This window comes from Carlito syrichta, unplaced genomic scaffold (genome assembly GCF_000164805.1).
Source record: "Carlito syrichta isolate Samal-C Ts95f unplaced genomic scaffold, Tarsius_syrichta-2.0.1 Scaffold304019, whole genome shotgun sequence".
NCBI classification, from domain to species: domain Eukaryota; kingdom Metazoa; phylum Chordata; class Mammalia; order Primates; family Tarsiidae; genus Carlito; species Carlito syrichta.
Window position 1 is genome coordinate 26364 of NW_007248115.1, and position 8903 is coordinate 35266.

General features: G+C 38.3%; 1 pseudogene; it reads left to right on the forward strand.

The window, feature by feature from the left end:
* Nucleotides 1–8903, forward strand: part of LOC103261816 — a 30394-nt pseudogene that overhangs the window by 21301 nt on the left and 190 nt on the right.

Genomic DNA, 8903 nt, shown 5'->3' on the forward strand with positions numbered 1-8903 from the left:
TTTCTGTGAGAGGTCACTCAGTATTATAGACTCTAGTTCCATCCAGGTTGCTGTGAAATTCATGATTTTGTTCTTTTTATGGCTGCGTAGTATTCCATCATGTATATGTACCACATTTTTTTAATCCAGTCCTCTTTTGATGGGCAGCATGGCTGTTTCCAGGTTCTTGCTATTGTGAACAATGCTGCGATAAACATGCATGTGCAGGTATCATTTTTATAGAGTGATTTGTGTTCTTCAGGATATATTCCCAGTAGGGGGATTGCGGGGTCATATGGGAGGTTGGTATTTAGAGCTTTTAAGAATCGCCACACTGCTTTCCACAGAGGTTGCACTAGTTTACACTCCCACCAACAGTGTAGAAGTGTTCCCTTTTCACCACGCCCTCTCCAGCAGCTGTTATTTTTTGAGTTGTTGATGATTGCCATTCTGACTGGGGTTAGGTGGTATCTCAGTGTGGTTTTGATTTGCATCTCCCTGATGATTAGTGAGGTTGAACATTTCTTCATGTGTTTGTTGGCTGCTCGGATGTCTTCCTTTGTGAAGTGTCTGTTCATATCTTTTGCCCATTTTATAATGGGGTTGTTTGTTTTTTTCTTTTCAGCACGTTTTAGTTCCTTGTAGATCCAGGATGTTAAGCCTTTGCCTGACATTATTTCTTACTACTAACCTTTTAATGAGTACTGGGGATAAAGTTTGAAAATATACTTGAAATGTAGATAGTCAATTTTGCTAATTAAAGGCAAATCTATCGTAACTAACTTTATATGGAAATCACATTAATTTCCTCATTGACTTCTCAGATTCTTATGAAAAAGACACCGTAATTAACTTCATCTAATAGGTGAGGAAAATTAAGAGTATGAGCATATGAGGAACATGCGTAGGATCACCGAAGCAGTAGTAGGTTATCTAAATTCAGAGCCCGAGTGTTCTTAACCACTGAGTATCTCTGCCTTCTTTATATTCAAGATCAGCTAAGCTAGAGTCAAGATTTTATTCATGTAAGAAAGTTTAGAACAGTAACTAAGGCTCATGATTAAATGGAAAGCCAGACCATCGCTATACTTCTTGTTCTAAGATGTTACCACCCACAATGAAGCTGAGGGTTCCTTAAGTCTGCTCCATGTCAGGACTGTAACTCTAAAGTCAACTTAGGACCTTAGGGCTGGGGAAAATGAGTAGAAGTTGCAGGAATGGTCAGGTCCTACCACCTTGATGGCAGTTCCATGGGTGATTTCTGCCAGCCAGGATGCATGCATTTCACCATTTTAGAGATTCATGCTGTAGTGATATGTTATCAGTGGACTCTTAGGTACTGGTTGTATGTTATCATGTCTGACTTAGTAGGAAGCAGCTGACTTACAGCTGGGTGAATGAGATGTGATGAATCTTTTCTTTACTTTTCCTTTGGTTAAAGCTGGAGGAATTGAAGAATCTGCAGCAGAAATACTTACAGATTAACCAAGAGATCTCTGAGTTGTGTCCACTGAAGGGTCAACTTCAAGAGTCTCAAGATAAAGCAAAAACATTTCAAATTATGCAAGAGAAGCTCAGGCAGGAAAACCTCTCCTGGCAGCGTGAGCTGTATCAGCTCACGTATGATAATTTCTCCTTTTCTTTTCATTTTGACTTTTTAATTGGAAATACTTGTAGATTCATAGAAAGCTGCAAAAATAGTACAGAGAACTTCTCTGTACTCTTCACCTGTTTTCCTCCAGTGGTAACGTCTTAAGTAACTATAGTGCAATATTAAAACCAGGAAACTGACATTGGTACAATTCACAAATATTCAGATTCCACCAGTTTTACATGGACTCATTTGAATATTTGTGTGTGTTATTGTATGCAGTTTTGTCACATGTAGGCACCATCACAGCCAATATACAGAATTACTCCATCACCACAAATATCTCTTTTGCTACTGGTTTATAGTCACATTCTTTCCTCCCCTTCCTCTCTCACACTCCTTACCTCTGGAAACCACTAATCTGTACTCCATTCCTATAACTTTGTCATTTTTAGAATGTTTAATGGTTGGAATCATGCAGTATATAACCTTTTGACATTGACTTTTTTCATGCATCATAATGCCCTTGAGATTCATCAGCATTGTTGTGTCAATAGTTTATTCTTTTTATTATACATGCTATTCCACAGTATGAATATACCACTTTAACCATTTACATATTGAAGGACATGCATGCTGTTTATTTTAAATTTTTAAGTTATTTGTATTTTAAAGATGTGAGGTACAATTCAGGGTTAGGTATACAAACGTTGATTATGCAGGTACCCTTGTTGATGAGGTGTGCCCCTCCCTCCCCTGGAAGTTTTCCTCAACTGCCAATCCCACCCCTTCCCTGTCAGTTTCCCACTACTGCCAATCCCTTTCTTATAGTATTATGATAATTGTATGCATGCTGTTTTTGATTCTTAGCTATTATAAATTAAAACTGCTATGAACATATGTATATGAGTTTTTGTACGGATGTGATTTTCATTCCTCTGGGATAATGGCCCAGTAGTGCAAAGGCTAGGTCATCAGGTAAGTATACGTTTTGTTTTTTAAGAAGCTGCAAAACTGACCAGACTTGGTGGCTCATGCCTGTAATCCTAGCACTTTGAGAGGCCACAGTGTGAGAATTGCTTGTGCTCAGGAGTTTGAGACCACCCTGGGCAACATAAAGAGAACTGTTTCAAACAAACAATCAAATAAATAAACAAATTGGCCAGGCATGGTATACTACTTGGAAGACTGAGGTTGAAGGATTGCCTGAGCCCAGCAGGTTGAGGCTGCAGTAGCCATGAGTGTGCCACTGCACTTCATCCTGGGTTACAGAGTGAGACTCTGATTCAAAGAAAAAAATAGCTACAAAACCATTTTTCAGAATGGCTGAACATCTTTGTATGTGCTTATCTGTCTATCTTTTTTAATGAAATATCTGTTCATGTATTTTGTTCATTTTCTAATTGGATTTCTTTTTTACTGTTAAGTTTTGATAGTTCTTTATATATTCTAGGTATGACTTCTTTGTCAGATTTGTAGTTTGCAAATATTTTCTTCCATTTTTCAGATTATCTTTTTATCATAATAGGATCTTTTTAATTTTGATGAAATTCAGTTTATTGATTATTTTCTTGTTATTATTCAGAGTCAGCATTTTTTATCATTCTCTATTCAAGTTCTCTGATTCCTCCATTCTGCTATTGAGCCAAACTATTAGCTTTTTGTTTTGGATATTGTATTTTTTAAGTTCTAAAGTTTCCATTTTGTTCTTTTGTATATCTTCTATTTCTTTGCTCAGTCTTTCTATACTTTTTTCAGTGTGTTAGTAATTGCTTGCCGAAGCATTTCTATGATGGCTGCTGTAAAATCCTTGTCGTATAATTTCAACATCTGTGTCACCTCAGCGTTGTAATCTGTTGATTTCCTTTTTCTTAATCAAGTTGTGATTTTCCTGGTTCTTGGTATGATGAATGATTTTCTGTTGTATTCTAGACATTTTGGAGATTATAAGATTCTCAGTCTTATTTAAATCTTCTACAGGCCAGGTGTGATGACTCATGCCTGTAATCCCAGCACTTTGGGAAGCTGAGGCAGGAGAATTACTTGAGCCCAGGGGTTCAAGACCAGCCTAAGCAACAAAGCAAGACCTTTTCTCTGCAAAAAATTAAAATATTAGCCAGATGTGATGGTGCATACCAATAGTCCTAGCTACCTGGGGGACTGAGGTGGAAGGACTGCTTGAGCCCAAGAAGGTAAGGCTGCAGTGAGCCATAATTATGCCACAGCATTCCAACTTGAGCAACAAGGTGAGACCCCAAATCAAGAAAAAGAAGAAGAAGAAGAAAAAGAAGAAGAAGAAGAAGAAAACTACTTTAGCAGACTTCCACTGATACCATACCATCAGAGAAAGGGAAGCATTGATACTTTACCACTAGATGGAGGATGAAGTCCAGGCACCCCATTCACTCTCTGTAGATACCCATGAAAGGGAGGGATGCTCTGATATTACCAGTTGGTGGTGGAAGTCTATGCTCCTCACATGACCTCTATTAATACTGCTGGAGGGAATGGAAAGGGATACCTCATTATTGCCAGCTAGCTAGTGAGGGTCCAGGCTATCCACTCATCCTCCACTGACACTACAGGAGGATAGTTGAAGAAGGGTACCTTGTTACCCCTGGGTATACTCAAAGTCTAGTTTCCCTGCTTGGTCTCTTCTGAAGCCACCTCTGCAGGGACAAGGAGGAATGCCTTTTTAATCTTGTTACTATGGAGGTGAATGTCCAGGTCCCACATGTTGCCTCCACTGACACAGCGGTAGGAGTAGGGGTAGGGGAGGCAAGCAGGGAGAGGCATCACCTTACCACTGGGTAGTGGTGACAGTGCAAGATCCCCACTGGGCCTCTTCTCACATTACTCCAGCAGGGAGAGTGGGGTGCATCTTGTTGCTGTCAGCAAGAATGTAGCCTAGCCTATCTGACCATATTTTTTTAATGAGAGTGGGGAGATACTCTGGTTTTTTCATGGTGTTTGTCTGGAGTAGGATGATTATTGTCATGAATATTTCTGTCTGGCTTGACTGCCCCTTCCTGGTCCTTTGGCAAGACAGAGTATATTTTTCTTGGTATTCATTAGGTTATGACATTCTCTAGTACCCAGTTTGGGATAAATAGAACACAAAAAAAGAAAAACAAAGGAATTTACTGCCATGCCATTCTTCAAGTCTAGGGGTCCCTAGCAGCCTACCATCTTTTCTTCATCTTTCTAAGTCTCTTGATTTTCCCCCTCATTTTCTCCTTTTCCATCTTTTTTCTTGGCCCTTCTCTCATTATCTTCCAGATATGAGCTACTTTGAAGATAAGGAAAATAATATGTCAAATGAATGTAAGTTAGGAGAAGGAAAGATATTTTATTTCACTTTTAGAAGGAAAAAAAAATGAGGACACATTGATTCGCAGACTTTAGGACCAGCTTCTTTAGTTGAATACCTTCATGACTTCCTACCCTTTGTTTTGAAATAAATGAGTTTTTCCAACATGAAGAATCTAGAACATCTTGTTGGTCTTGAGGCTGACTTGTCAGGAGAGACTGCATTTATTCCACAATCTTTCTCTTCAACTTGTGGCTACCAGTTTGCTTATTCTGCTTTGGTTCCTGTGCACTCATACTTAAAGAAATAGTGAGGTATAGCCATCTCTTTATCTGACCGGTTTCCATTAGATAATCTGGTTTGTCTTTTAATCCCCATGAGCATCTTCCACACTGTAACCACTTGTTCATCCCAAAAAAAAGGGCAGTGAAGAAGCAGCTTCTCTGGAAGTTTTTAATGGAATATCATAATCTTTTTCAGGCTCACCTCTCTTACATTTTTTCTTTATTTCTCCACTTTTCACAGACAGTACCTCAAAGAAAATGTTTTAGAAACATTCTTATGCCTTTTGCATATTGTTGCCTAAATCTATAAAAATTTTTAGTTTCTAGGTCTTAGTTATCCCTTTATTTTTTTATTTTAATTTTTATTGTAAAGATGTGGGATACAATTCAAGGTTAGGTATACAAATGTTGATCATGCAGGTACCCCTGTTAAGGAGGTATCCCCTCCCTCCCCTAGCAGTTTCCCTCAACTGCCAATCCCACCCCCACTCCCACCAACAGTTTTCCATTACTGCCAATCACTTTCTTATAGCATTATAATTGTTCAAGGTCCTCTTATGAGTGAGAACATATGGTACTCAATTCTTTGTTTCTGTGATAAATCACTGAGTATGATCAACTCCAAATCCATCCAGGTTGCTGCAAAGTCCATATATTTGTCGTTCTTCATGGCTGCATAATATTCCATTGTGTATATGTACCACATTTTTTTGTACAGTCCAACTTCAATGGGCAACATGGTTGGTTCCGTGTTTTTGATATTGTGAATAGAGCCACAGCAAACATATGTGTGCAGGTATATTCTTTGTAGAATAATTTGAGTTCCTCCGGGTATATTCCCAATTGAGGAAATGCTGGGTCATATGGAAGGTCAATTTCTTTCAAAAATCACCAGACTGTTTTCCAGAGAGGTTGTACAAGTTTGCATTCCCACCAGCAGTGAAGAAACATTCCTTTTTCTCCACATCCTCACCAGCATCTGTTGTTGTTTGTCTTATTAATGATGGCCATCTTACAGGGGTTAGGTGGTATCTCAGTGTGGTTTTGATTTGCATTTCTCTGATGATGAGAGAGGCTGAGCACTTTTTCATATGTCTGTTGGCTGCCCGTATGTCTTCTTTTGAGAAGTGTCTACCATGTCTTTTGCCCATTTTTTATTGCTTAATTATTTTATTATAATAATTTTTTATGCTAAAGATGTGGGATATAATTAAGGTTAGGTATACAAATGTTCATTACATAGGTACCCTTGTTGATGAAGTGTGCCCCTCCCTCCCCTGGCAGTTTCCTTCTACTGCAAATCTCACCCTCTCTTCCCTGGCAGTTTCCTTCTACTGCCAATCGCTTTTTTATAGTATTATGATAATTATGCAAGGACTGCTTATGACTGAGAACATGAGGTACTCAGTTTTCTGTTTCTGTCATAGATTACTAAGTATGATCGACTCTAAATCCATCCAAGTTGCTTCGAAGTCCATATGCTCATCCTTCTTTTTGGTTGCATAATATTCCATTGTGTATATGTACCACAATTTTAAATACAGTCCAGCTTTGATATGCAGTATGGTTGGTTCCATGTTTTTGCTATTGTGAAGAGAGGTGCCACAAACGTGTGCAGGTATCTTTATGGTAGAATGACATGAGTTCCTCTGGGTATATTCCCAATAGGGAGATTGCTGGGTCATATGGAAGGTCAATTTCTAGTTCTTTCACAAATTGCCACACTGTCTTCCAAAGAGGTTGCACTAGTTTGCATTCCCACCAGCAGTGTAGAAGTGTTCCTTTTTATCCACATCCTGGCCAGCATCTGTTGTTGTTTGTTTTATTAATTATGGTCATTCTTACTGGGGTCTAGTAGTTTCCAAATGTGGTTTTGATTAGCATTTCTCTGATGATGAGTGAGGCTGAGCACTTTTTCATGTGTCTGTTGGCTGCCCATATATCTTCTTTTGAGAAGTGTCTATTTATGTCCTTTGCCCACTTTTTAATGGGGCTGTTTGTTTGGTTTTTTTCCTTTTGGTGTGTTTGAGTTCCTTTTAGACCCTAGATGTTCGGACTTTGTCAGATATATAGTTAGCAAATATTTTGTCCCATTCAGTGGGCTGTTTCCCCACTATCTTGATGGTTTATCTGGCTTTGCAGAAGCTCATTAGTTTTATGAGATCCCACTTGTCAATTTTATTTCTTAACATAAGGGCATATAGCGTTCTGACCAGGAATTGGTTGCCAGTTCCAGTTTCCATAAGGGTGTCTCCTGCATTTCCTAAGATTCTTATAGTTTGAGGTTTTATGTTTAGGTCTTTGCTCTATTTAGAATTAATTTTTGTATATGGTGATATATAGGGATCCTGTTTCAATCTTCTGGGCATGTGATCAGCCAGTATTCCCAGTACCATATACTAAATAGGTTCTCATCTCCTCAGTGAATGTTTTTGGAGGTTTTCTCAAAGAGAATTGGTTGAGAAATTGAGGCTCTTCTTCCAGAATCTCTACCCTGTTTCATTGTTCTGTATGCCTGTTCCTGTACGAAACCAGGCTGTTTTGATTATTGTAGCTTTATAGTAAAGTTTGAAGTCTGGAGTGTGATGACTTGCACTTTTTTCCTTTCACTGAGGATTGTGTTGGCTATTCATAGTTGTTTATATTTCCATATAATTTCTGTATTGTCATTTCCATGTCTGAGAATAATGATGTTGGTAACTTGATAGGTATTGTGTGAATCTGTATATGGCCTTTGTTAGCATAGACATATTAACAATGTTGATTCTTCCTATCAATGAGCATGGAATGTTTCTTTCATTTGTTTGTGAACTTTATTTTATAGTTTTAATGGAAGGTTTATAATGTGAATACTAGCTATGTATAGGCAATTTTGTTGGATTTTTTACTACTCTTTATTATGTCTTCCAAAGCTGACATTTCAGTGTATAATCATATATTGACAAAATTCCTGTAGTTTTCTTTCTTTTTTTTTTAGCTGCATCAAGTACCAAGTATGTTATGGGTTTCTACTAGATACTTATTAAATAATCATCATTATGATCTTTATTGGTACCTGTGTTCACTCCTCCAGCCCACTTATTATCCTAGAATGATGCCATTGATAATTTTAAGGGCTCAAACAACTGCATTTTCATTGATTAATCATATAGTAAGCTTTTTTTTTAATGTGGAGCTAAAATGTCCCTCATTTTCTCAGTTGCAAAATTTTGGGATTAAAATTTGAGACATCTGGGATCTAGGTTTCAGTGATGTTTTGATAAAAATTTCTTCAGGAACCACCTGGAAGGGAAATAACTGTGATCAATGTCTACAGTCCTGATATAACTAGCTGAAAAATGATATTTCAAAACGTGAGTGTGTATGAGTGCAAAAAGGGAAAATGCCAGATGGAGGAATTGTCTGATTGAGTTTTAGTTTTCAGCATTCCAAATATTTCTCCTCTTGTTTTAGTCAGTTTAGATTGTCTTACAAAACAAACAACAAAATATCAAAGGCTGGTGGCTTAAACAACAGACATGTATTTTCTAATGGTGCTGGATGCTAGCAGTCCAAGGTCAAAGTGCCAGCATGGTCTGGTTGATATTTGGCAAGGGCTCACATCCTGGCTTGTAAAACATCCTCTTTTCTCTGTCAGCACATGGTACTGTCCCAGCAGTTGACGAGCTCCAAGATGGCGTGGAGAAGCGGGGCAGGGTCCACTCAGGGTCCCGGGCGGTGGGCTCCAGCCCACCGCCTC